This window comes from Puma concolor, chromosome D1 (genome assembly GCF_028749965.1).
Source record: "Puma concolor isolate L17-30 chromosome D1, mPumCon1.1.hap2, whole genome shotgun sequence".
Classification (NCBI taxonomy): Eukaryota; Metazoa; Chordata; class Mammalia; order Carnivora; family Felidae; genus Puma; species Puma concolor.
This window is the reverse complement of record NC_141676.1, coordinates 93786424-93799083: the sequence shown is the minus strand read 5'-3', so window position 1 is coordinate 93799083 and position 12660 is coordinate 93786424. Positions and strand designations below refer to the sequence as shown.

The window sequence follows — 12660 nt, the reverse complement described above, 5'->3', positions numbered from 1 at the left end:
CCGTGTGTACAATTACTCATTAAGCCAATAACTGCCAGGCATTTCCCTGGCAAGAGACAGAAGCCAGAATTGCACTTTTTAGTACCTATATATCTGAGAGAACACCTGCGATAGTATTTTAAAACCAGACAAAACTTGGTATCACCTCTCCAGACACCAAATGTTGCACAGAAGAAAAATACACATTTTAAATATATATAATCATTTTAAAAATTCATCCATTTAAATTTTTTAACACTAAAAAATTCAAAAACTGAAAAAAAACTGTTAAAATATCATGCAAACATTCCAATAATGAGACATTTAACTTTTTTTTTTTCTTTGTCTAAAGCGTTCTTTAATCTTCATTATTTGAAGCTGTGGTCTACCTGAATTTGACATGAAGAATCAGACTTTAACTGGATTTTTTAAAACTTTTTTAATGTTTATTTATTCTTCAGAAAGAGAGAGAGAGAGGCAGAAGAGACAGAGCACAAGTGGGGGAGAGGGGCAGAGAGAGAGGGAGACACAGAATCCGAAGCAGGCTCCAGGCTCTGAGCTGGCAGCACAGAGTTCGACGCAGGGCTCGAACCCATGAACCGTGAGATTGTGACCTGAGCTGAACCAACTGAGCCGCCCAGGCACCACTTTCACTGGATTTTTTTTTTTTTTTTTTAATTTTTTTTTTTCAACGTTTATTTATTTTTGGGACAGAGAGAGACAGAGCATGAACGGGGGAGGGGCAGAGAGAGAGGGAGACACAGAATCGGAAACAGGCTCCAGGCTCTGAGCCATCAGCCCAGAGCCTGACGCGGGGCTCGAACTCCCGGACCGCGAGATCGTGACCTGGCTGAAGTCGGACGCTTAACCGACTGCGCCACCCAGGCGCCCCTCACTGGATTTTTAAGAGCAGACTGTATGTTGAAATCACGCATTGGTCTAGAGAGGACAGTTTAGCATCTTGCTACTCAGTAGGGTCCAGGCAACATCATCAACACCATTTGGAAACTAGCTACAAAGGGAGGAGCTTGGGATTCACCCCAGACTCATTAAATCATTTTAAACAGCCCCCAAGAGGGCCACCTGGGTGGCTGTCAGTTAAGCAACTGAGTTTGGCTCAGGTCATCATCTCGGGGTCCGTGAGTTCAAGCCCCAAGTTGGGCTCTGTGCTGACAGCTCAGAGCCTGGAACCTGCTTCAGTTTCTGCATCTCCCTCGCTCTCTGCCCCTCCCCAATTCATACTCTGTCTCTCCCTCAAAAATAATAAATAAGCATTTAAAAAAAATTAAAAGAAAAAAAAAAACAGCCCCCAAGAAATCCAAAAGCACAGTGACACTTCAGAAGCACTGTGATTACCACTCGGATACATTCAGCCATTTGGGTATTTAGTACTCGTTAGGCATAGTGCGAGTAAGGGGGTGAGAGGGATGATCACACATAGAGGGGACAGCACATCATCTGTCCTTAAGGAGAAAGACGAGGATGAGCAGACATGTAAACAATGATGATACAGTATCAGGCAAAGGAGAGACAGAGTTCCCAGCCTGCAAGACAGAAAGCAAGGTACATTCAAGTGATTCAAAGTAGCTAAAGACAGCAGTAGCATCCAGTAGGTAGAGCACCTGTACACCCCAATGAAGACCTGGGCCTTAATAAGTGAGTGATTCAGGGTCTCTGGAGAAATCGATTTTAACGAGAGCAGTCACATGATCGGATTTATGTTTTAGGAAGATTGCTACTCTGGTAACACGGAGAAAAATGGATGATTTGGAGTGGGGGCAAAACCCCCACTGGAGATAGGGAGGCGACCCAGAAGCAGTTTCAGCAGAAGACCAAAAGTTGGGTTTTTTGGTCACACATTGGAAATCTCCTCTCACCCCTCTCCCATTTTGGAAAGGCGGCTGGAGGGGTAAAAGGTAATGGTAACAGAGCAGACCTGCTTATAGGTTACAGGGAGGCAACGGAGGGTTTATTTATATGTGTACATGAACACAAAACAGTAAAAGCTCAGTAAACTCAATATACTATACTTTTCTGCTTACAAAATAAAGATTATTTCAGTGATTCAGGATTCTCCATTACCTTCAGCCATTGTTAAGTATCAATTATTAACACGAGTTAACATATATTTACAGATACAAGATATGTACATGGTTAGATTAAGTAACTATGGGCCTCAGAAAATATCCCAGATATAGTTTTTTTGCTTGGATAAGTCACTTTCTCCCCCCAGGATGAGTGATTTCTCTCTCTCAAAATTCAAGTACAGAAAAGTAGGGTGGAGGAGAGAAGGCAGAGAGAGAAGATGTATATTTATTCATTTTTACAGTACACCTGTTGTATGAGTGAAGAAATACACCTGGGCCAGCAGATGGCCTCAAGAAACTTCTCAGATGTGTACCTACATCAAGAGGGAGCAAATACTATACTTGGAAAGTATTATCACTGCTGATGCTGGCACACGTAGAATACTGGGAAGTTTCTATTTTCTCTTTACGTAAGAAAAACAGAAAAGAGTAGCTGACATTTAGTTGTTAGTGATATAAACGAAGAATTACATTTAAAGTGAACAAAGCCGGCAAGCTGAGGCAGTCCTCAACTTTAAACTCGGGTTGGTTTGAGAAAATGCACGGACTCAGTGGCTGTTTGGACATTTTTGACACATTTTTCTCCCTCCAAAATCATGCACGTATTGGTTATGTAGAATCACTACGTAGTAAAAGCCCATTTCATGGAGTCTCACTACTGCAAGGCTCTCAGAGGTCGTGTAGGGCAATCTCTCACCCAAGGAAGAGATCCCTTCCCCAGTGTCTTTAGCAAATGTCCAGTAATCAGGGGCCCATGTCCCCTCAAAAGAGCATTCTCTATCATGAGGCAGCTCTATTTGACAGACAGTTCTCCCTTCTTTTGAAACAAAATCTGCATCTTTTGAGTACCCCACACAGGGCAGAAGATGAATCATTTATCACTATTTCAACCCCCATCCCCTCGAAATCTGGGCCACCGGGGGTCTGATTTAAGAAGGAAAGGGGGTCAGCTTGCCCCTCTGGGATCCGGGGGAAGCCATCCATGCACGTGGCTGTATGCCAAGAACGACCTTGCATCAAGGAGTATGAAGAAATAAGACTTAATGAAATTACAAAAGCTGAAGAATACAATGTCTCCTAAGGAGAAAAGTGGCTTGTGTTCCAGCAGGACTCCCAGAAAATCCTTCATCAACATTTCCAAGGACAGAAATATAATAAACTATTTACCTCAACCACAACCCCCTCAAAATGAACAAACAAACAAACAAAGAACCTTCTAATTCATCAACATCATCTTGCATTCTTGTTTCACTGTTTGGTGAAATAAATTTTATTTAGCACATCAGGTTAGTAGCCAAAAGTCTTCTTCTTGAAGCAAGCAGCTCTGTTCTTCAAAATTTTTCTGTAGCATCACATCCCACTCCACTTTCTTCCATTTTTGGTGTATTTTTGTTTTCAAAAGAATATTACGTTATTTTGTTTTCTTCTAAGACTCTCATGCTAGTGCTAGCTGGTGCTTTCTTCTGTACGTTTCTAAGTATTGATTATGGCATTAAATCCTAAGCACGAAAAGATATAAGCTACCTTAGATGATCCTTCTTCTCTGTTTTGGGGCTCTCTTCCTTCCCTTCTAAACACACACACACACACAGAAGGACAGTTAACAACAGGTTTGGTTTATGTAATTATGACTGAGAGCAACTACTCAACCCCATTTTAATATTTATGTACAAAAATAAGGTCATGGTAAATTTTCAAGCTAGCCACTAGGATCCGATTTTCAAATAATGTGAGAAGAAGTGTCCTTTTCTTTTTTCCCAGTGACCACATATCCAATGTGCCGATAAAATGAACTACTACCAATTTCAAAACACACAAAAACTTTAAGTAACAATTTAAAAAGCACAAATTACTACCATACACAATAACATGGATGAATCTCACAGACCTTATGAGCAGTGCAAGAAACCACATATAAAAGAGTACATGCCATAGGAATCCACTTTTATGAGTATAGCTGGAGAACAGGCAAAACTAATCTATGGTCAGATGAGGCGCAACAGTGGCTGCCTGATGGGGGTGGCAGGGTTGTCTGGGAAGGGGCACCAGGAGAACTTCGAGGTGAAAGAAATATTCTAGATCTTGATCTGGGTAATAGTTGCCACCCATATGTGCATATGTAAAACTTCATCCAGCTGTGCACTCAGTGTACATTAACTGCACGCTCATGTACATTTTTATATCACACAATCAACTAGGAAAAATGCAACATTGTTTCCAAGCACCTTTCAGTTCAACTGCAAAATTAAGAGCACATTACATCTGTAGCTCTTGCATGTACCCATACGATTACTAACTTCTGAGAATTCCTTACTATGTTAGTCCTTAAACCAACTCTGGATCAGAGTAATATGTACAGAAGGAGCTAAGTAAAAGTAATAGGAGCTAACACTCACGTGTTACAGTTTTAGCATATCCCAAGGGATTTACTTTCATTCTCCCATGTAATCCCCACAACCGTGGTAAGAGATACTATTGTTATCCCCATTTTACAGATGAGGAAACCAAGACTTCGGTCAAGCTCGCTTCCCCAAATAAAAAAAGGTGAGCGAGTATCTAACAAGAATAGGTAGCTGAGAAGCAAGCTTTGTAGATCAACTTTTGAATGCTGTTTGTAGTAGGGTAATATAAAAATAAAATCAACCACACAGTTCCAAGCAACAAAACGGTAAGCAGAATATTTCTACGCTCAGTCATATGACCTGTATATTTCTTTACCCTCTGACGTAAGATACAAAGAACTTCACTGTCCCTTAATCCTATGATTGAAAGGCACATCATTCTAGCTCTCAAGAACTGAAGTCCCTATTCACATTCCGACCAATATTCGGCAGAACAAAATGTGCTTTAGGGGTAGTTTTTTATGATCTCTGGCCATCAAAATATATCACACAGCAAAAGCCACTAAAAACCTGTGAACCAAGACTGGCACAATGCTAACTTGCAGTGTTGACCCCAATGCATGCAAAGGTCCTTTCAATGTGGTCGTGCTAGGATTAAGGTGAGAAAAAATTAAACACAGTCTCTAAAAGGCTTCTTTATTTTCCCAACACTCAGTATTGTGAGAATTTGGGAGAGGACTACATGGTAATAGGATGGAGAGAACTGTGACACACAACAGGATTATAATCAGGAACAAAATATATCAAATTGCCCAGCAAATACGCTACTGAGTTCTCCATCAGTGGAAAACTAGCACCAGAATTCAAATTCATTTTTAACTCTTCTTGGAATATGAAAATTGATTAATGATACTATCCAAGATTCAGAACTGCCCTTCCTGGAAAAGTACACAAGAAACAAACTGGGCAAATATCCTGAAAAATGTTTGTATCCAAAAATTATTCGGGGCAGCTGCGGGGGCGGGTGGCTGGGGAGGAGGACACACTCATGTTTCTCAAGAATTTTGCTCCAAAGACTTTATAGAATGTTTTTGGTAGATATATTTTCATTTACTTGTGGCTGCAAGCAAAGTCTGCAAAGCAATGCCTTAAAAAATACTAAAGATCAGACCTCTCAATAAGACACCAGGAAAGAGACATATACCCTAAATGAATTTAAATCCTTCAATAATGCAACAAGAATGCAATGAAATCGTATAAAAACAAAAGAGAAAAGTGAAATATGCCTATTCAAACAAGCATTTCATCCCTGCAAAGCAATGTGCTTCACATAAACGTCTGATTTTGCCCTCAGTTTAAAAAGTTATTAGAACAATACATCAGCCCTTACCGGCAAGACCAAACTGTAACACAATTTTATATATTTATCAAAAGATCATTCAGAGAAAACTTACCAAGTCTTCAACGTGTAGATGCTTGTGCTTCAGAGGGAGAGCAGAGAAGTGACTTTTTGTACTTAACAGTGGCGTTCAGTTCAGTGCTAAAAACACATCACCACAGTCCTGCTCGTAAGAGAGTCCTGACTAGCAATCTGCCTTCGGGTTGGGCTGTTTTCTCTTATAAGATAAGCTGTTAAGTCATGCCTTGAGTTTAGATCTGCTAACATATGGAGTCTTCTAATGTAGCCTCTCTCCGCCCCCTCCCTCCACCGCCCCATCACCACTCAGCTCCAATCCCTCTACACACACACACACACACACACACACAAAAGGCACTGCAGGGCAGAAATTCCTCAGGTGCTCGCTAATGTTATTCCCAGGGTCTTGGAGCCGCTTCGGGGATCAAGAGATCTCATAGCCCCTGCTGGGGTAAGGAGCAGCGAGTCTGTTCCATTTAATCAAATACAGAATGAATTTTCAGCTCTATTCACTAGCTTGTCTCCAGGGCTCTCAAAAGGCACCAGGCAGCTAGAATCACACACATGTGGCTCTTTTAGGCAAGTATAATTAGTTTGATTTTAAAAAGCCACATTAATAATATCACCTCAGGACCATTATTCAGGGGACAGATGACAATGATACTGTATGTTTTAAGCCTGACAATGGGGGAAAGAGCACAAACAATGACGGAAAACTTGAAGGATTAAAAAAAAAAAAACAACATGAAACCAGTTTTTCACTTAATTGTAATCCAATATTTTTAAAGTGACATTAAGTATATTCTATATACCATCTTTGAACTTTAATTGAGAAGAATCAAAGCCCTCCTTGTCAGCCTCTTAAAAGTGAATTAATACCATATACACGACAAAAATGTATAAGTGGAATGTTTATAAATAAATAGGATATTTACTTACAATATAAAATCCTGAATAAAAACAATAAAACATTATCTAATCCAATTAACAAAACTTCTTGGGAAAAAAAAAAAAGCACTAACTGAAAATCACCATAAAATCAAGTCCTTCAAAGCAATCTATTTAGCAACCAGACTCTAAATTCTCTTTCTAATCTAATTAGTTCCTATTAAGTAGTAAGACCATATATCTTAAAGAAAGACTACCTTGGAGACAACTCCTCTGCTCTTGTGATGTGCTGTCTTATTTTTCCTTCTGCAAAGTACAAATGCTAATTACAAGGCCATAGCTAATGTAATTACATGTTATAAACAACCAATTTTTCAATTAGTTATTTTTAAGTTCCTATCCCAGTCTAATTTCCCTAAGATAATGTTTAATTCCTGAAATCATTTTCCCAGGATATACCTGGACACAATCACCAGTTTTTAGTCTAAGTTTTTGCAAAAGAAACCTTCCTAGAGAAGAAAACTTTTACTTCAACTTATATTTTGACAAACCCATAAATGAAATCGTCTAGAAAGTTATGAGAGCATAAGGGCAAAGCGGAAAAGAGAAAAGCAGAAGACCTGGTCAACTAATTTTACCTGACCGCTTTAGAGCAAAGCCCTACGACAAAAGTTTCCACACAAAGCCTCCATCTATATATACCTTGCTGACAGGGGGCGGGGGAATCCTATCTTGAAGTGAACTTAATTCCTCACTTGCAAAGAAGGCAAAGGATAAGACTGATTTTAGAAGCCAACCTACACAAGCTAGATCAGTATGCTCCAAGTCCTAAGGGTTCTTTGTACTTCCCGGCTTGAGAGTCAGAGCTGTTTAAGTACTTTCCACAGAAGAGGAGGTTGATGAGAACCATAGCAATCAATCAAAGCATCCCAAGTGAGTTACTACACAAACAATAGCACAGTACTTCTAGTAACTGATTTTCCTGGTTGACTAAACTATTCAAACAAAGACAGATTTCCAAATACTATATCTGAGTTTTTGCATGAAAGTTAAACAATATACACTTGTGTGTTTTTTATAGAAATATAAATGTTTCTGCTCTACCCACTGCCAAGCACACACCCAGGGCACGTCTTTACAAAATGAAACAGGTTTTCTCCATCCTTCTCATATAACTTAAAGTATGAGGCAGTTTATTTCAACATGTGTATAACAGAAACTACAGTATTTGGTGCCTCTCTGGGTTCCTAAGAATGCTTTCTAGTTAAGCACTAATTTAAAATTTCCAGAATTTTTTTCTTTCATCTTGTCCTAAAAGTTGAACTACATTCCCCCTCCCATTTTCAGCTAAAATAGACTCCTTTTCAAAAAATGAGCTATAAAATGTAATAAAATGCTTAGAATTACACTGAAAATAAACCCATTTATTTCCCAGGTCCCCTCCCACCTTGTCCCTCTGTGACACTGCCCTTTAGGGACACCAGGTGTTAGCTGGGAGTCTGAGGGCAATGGTACCAGTGAGGCATGGAAACAGAATTGGCCTCTTTCATTTTTGCTGGCCACTGGCCTGAGAATAATCTCATGTTAGCTTTTAGTTCAACTTTCTGTTTCTCAAGGTGTTTGATTTAGGACACAGAGGCTGACTTTCTGTTATGATGTTCTCTAAATTCTAGATCTAAAGTGGAAAGCAGCCGGCCCTTAAGGCACCTGCCACCCTCTGTAGTCCTCACCAGGAAAGGCAGGCATTCTGGAGAAGAACTCCTTTTGGAGAGCCTTCCACCTGATTTGGTGGGGTTAGGGAGAACAATGAAGGCAAGGGCAAGGGAGTCTATCTATCCCCCTCAGTGATTTATTACTGAAATCCCTAGATGTGGAGAGAAAGCAACAAAGGTCTGGAAGCTGCAGACCGAGATAAATAGCGAGCTGTAATGTATTTAGCAAATGATAATGCAATCCACAGAAAGCTTTACAGAGAAGAAGGAAAAATACACTCCCTGGGGCTGGGAAGTCACTGAGCCTGGGAAGGCAAGAGAAAGATACATTGTGCAGGAAATTTCTCTTGCTTCTCCCTACACATAAATCACTGTCTCTCGCGGGGGCTCTGCGGGATGGAGGTTGAGAGAGGCGAGGGACCCCGCTCCGCTCCCTTGGGAAAACGTGCTGGCGCCCCTGACTCCCGGCTACGCTGGAGCTCACCTGCCCCAGTGGATCATTGTCAGAGATTTAATCGTATTACTGACACCTCACCCCGCCTCCTCCCACGAGGTGGCTCAGCGTCCCCGAGGACGCGGAACTTCGCAGCTCCCCGGTGGGCATCCGTCAGCTGCCCTCCCCAGAACCCGCACGCAGTCCGGGATCCCCACGCCTTGCGGGGCGCACCGACCTGCCCTCCCGCGGACCTCCCGCTCCCAAGCCGCGTGGCCCCCAAACCCGGGGTCCCCGGACCACCCCTCCCTCCGATCCTGCGGCGGGCCCACCCCCGCACCTCTCAGCGGGGCAGACTCAGTCCCCGGACCTCCTGCGCGGCAGCCGGCTCCGAAAACCACCCCCAGGTCATCCCCCGCGCGCTGGCGGCGGCTACGGCGGCGGCGGCTGCGATCCGAACGGGCCCCTCCATGCACAGAGCAGGGCAGCAGGAGGGCGCGGCGCCTCGCACGCCGGGGCGGGGACGCAGGGGCGGGCGGGCTGGCTAGCGCGGGGTCCCCGCTCTCCTCGCACCGAACCGCGCGAGCCGGGCACCCGGGACTCAGGGGAGGGGAGCTGGGGGGGGGGGGGGGGGGGCGGAGCCACCGGGGCGCGTCCCCGCGGCCGCGCTCCTCTCCGCTCAGGCGCGCGGGCGCGTAACCGGCGGGCTCGGGGCCAGCGAGCAGCACGCGAGGAGCGGGAGGAGGGAACCGGGCCGCAGAGGCCGCAGCGCCCCGCCGGCCCGCGCCCTGCCGGAGGGTGCGCGCGCAGCCTGCCAGATCAGCGGCGGGGGGATGGGCCGTACCAATCTGCGGTGGGGGGGGGGGGCGCTCCGTCCAGGAGCTTCTCCTCGTCCCCTTCCTGCTTGCTCTACGGGAAAGCGTCCCCAGGAAAGTTGAGTACGGTCTCTGCTTTGGTTTAGGACAGTGAGGCTGAGCGGCCTCAGCAACTCACGGAGACTCCAAGATGCCTGCACTCACTTTCCCCTCACCTTGCTTCCCCCGGAGAGGCGGCATTTCTGGCCCGTCCACAAATGGTCTCCACGCTCCCCTGTTTGCCCGCCCAGGTCCCGCCCCTCGCTCCTTTACCTAAGTTGTGTGTGGAGGCAATGAGTCCGACCCTTCTTCTGGCTCCTACCTGGGCTCTGCCTTCGGATTCCAGCTTTCCGCCGCTTAAGGCTACTGAGCCTTTTCAGCACTTTCTGTGCGTCCTTTCTTAAGCAGCTGCATCCCGCCGTGCATTCATATACACGCAAGCAGGTAGCAACACTCGAGACTAGGAGAGGCTCAGTGTCACCTGGTGAAACTAACCTGGTCTTTGGTCCCAGAGTCTTCCCACCTCGTCCTTTGGACCTGCCTCGAGTTATTTGATCTCACTGAACTTAAGTTGTTAAACATGAAAAGGGGAAAAATAAATTCTATTTAAAGGTTGTTGTGAAGCCTAAGTATGATACTTGGTGAAAAGCACCTGACATTCACTGGGCATTTGAGAGCTGTGACTTCTATTACTAGCAGTTCTTTTCTTTTCTTTCTTTCTTTTTTTTTTTTTTTTAACCACTGTCATTACTTGTTAATAGTTTAACTACAAAGGAGTCTAGTGAAAGTTCAAAAACATTCAGTACTGGGATGACTGGCTGGCTCAGTTGGTAGAGTGAGTGACTCTTGATCTCCAGGTTGTGGGTTTGAGCGCATGTTGCGTGGGTGTAGAGATTGTTTAAAATCTTTAGGGGTGCCTAGGTGGCTCAGTCTGTCAAGCGTCCAGCTTCGGCTCAGGTCAGGATGTCATGATGGCGGTTAATGGGTTCAAGCCCTGCGCCTGGCTCTGTGCTGACAGCCCAGAGCCTGGAACCTGCTTCTGATTCTGTGTCTCCTTCTCTCTCTGCCCCTCCCCTACTCACACTCTGTCACTCATGCTCTCTCTCAAAAATAAACATAAAAATAAATAAATAAAACAAAATCTCTGAACACACACACACACACACACACACACACACAACATTCAATAGTGAATTTCAGGAGAAATATGCCAGTCTCCCTTACCTTCTTACTTGAATTTCACAAAGAAATGCTTTGAAAGTGATAGGGTTCAAACAGTTTAACTTTCTGCTTTTGCTATGTCCAGGATCTTTGTGAAAGCATTAGATCCTATGAAAGTCAGGATAGGAGGCAAAAAAGAAGCTGTGACTCTAGTTTGTGTTCCATTGTCCCAAGGTTTAGGTCAAATCACAAATCGGTATGTTATTAACTTAAGGTATAGTAAATGATTTTTCATTCAGCATATAAATCTTATAAACACTGAGAGAGTTCTGTCTGAATAGAATGGAAGTCTTGCAGGTTTCTTGTGACACTCGTTAAGAATCCTAGCCATCCCCCACCACTGCAGTTATACTAGAGACGCTTACAGGTTCCTCTCTTGGAGCCCATATGACTCTGGGAACCCCCAATCTCACAGTGACATTTGAATATCACTGTACCTATTATTCCTCATAATCAGGCTGAGAAATAATCATGATGATGTTTATTGATAATGATTACTTTTTCTGCCTTGTTCATAAAGTGGAGAAATCATTTCAGATATAAAATAGTATTTCATAGGGGCATCTGGATGGCTCAGTTGGTTGACCTTCCAACTCTTGATTTCAACTCAGATCATGATCCCGGGGTCATGGGATTGAGCCCCACGTCAGCTCTGTACTGAGCATGGACCCTGCTTGAGATTCTCTTTCTCTCTCTCTCTCTCTCTCTGTCTGTCTGTCTCTCTCTTTCTCTCTCAAAAAAAAAAAAAAAAGAAAGAAAGAAAGAAAGAAAGAGAAATGAAAAAAGGATTTCACCAATGAATCATTTATTTGTTCAGCATTTGCTTTAAAAATGCTTAAAACAAAAAACAAAAAACAAACAAACAAAAAAAAAAAACCAGGGGCACCTGGGTGGCTCAGTCAGTTAAGCATCCAGCTTGGGCTCAAGTCATGATCTTGCAGCTCATGGGTATGAGCCCTGGGTTGGGCTCTGCACTGACAGCTCAGAGCCTGCTGAGGATTCCCTGTCTCCCATTCTCAGTCTCTCTCTCTCTCTCTCTCTCACTCAAAATAAATTTTTAAAAAACTTAAAAATACTAAAAACAAAACAAAACAAATCAAGGGGCACCAGCGTAGCTCAGTCGGTTGACCATCCAACTCTTTTTTTAAACATTTTATTTATTTATTTATTGTGAGAGAGAGCAAGGGAGAGGGACAGAGAGAATGGGGGAGGGGCAGAGGAGGCGGGGAGAGAGAATCCCAAGCAGGCTCTGAGTGTCAGGCGGAGCCTGATGCTGGGCTCTAACCCACACTTGAACCACACACGTAACCAGCTGAGCCACCCAAGCACCCAGAGCATCTGACTCTTGATTTCATTTCAAGTCATGATCTGATCAAGGGATGGAGCCCTACATCGGGCTAAAGATTTCTCCCTCTCTCTTCCTCTGCCCCTCTCCCACACTCTCTGTCTCTCTCTCTCTGTCTCTCTCTCAAATAAAAAAAAAAAAAAAGAAAGAAAGAAAGAAGGAAAGAAAAAGAAAAAATTTAAAAAAATACTTAGTAAGCACCTACTCTATGCTGCTGCTAGGCAAAGAGGTACGTGGAGAATTATGACCTAGTCCCCAAAGAGCTCACAATCTAATTGTGATCCAGGTGCATAAATGGGTAAGTACACGGACATGTCTTCAGTATAATGAACAAGGAGCTGTGGAAGCACAGGGCAGTGGTGCTAACAGTGCCTGGAGTTTG

General features: G+C 43.6%; 1 protein-coding gene across 3 annotated transcripts in view; it reads right to left on the bottom strand.

The window, feature by feature from the left end:
• Positions 1–10160, bottom strand: part of CDON (cell adhesion associated, oncogene regulated) — a 101894-nt gene extending 91734 nt beyond the window's left edge. Inside the window, exon 1 of one of the 3 annotated variants that reach the window (XM_086678738.1) lies at positions 10035–10160. The gene's annotated coding sequence lies outside the window, so the exon portion shown is untranslated. Of the gene's footprint in view, positions 1–5862; positions 6111–9198; positions 9607–10034 lie in introns of those variants that run through there. The other 2 variants (XM_086678734.1, XM_086678736.1) reach the window with 2 other exon arrangements.
• Between the last annotated feature and the right edge of the window lie 2500 nt (positions 10161–12660).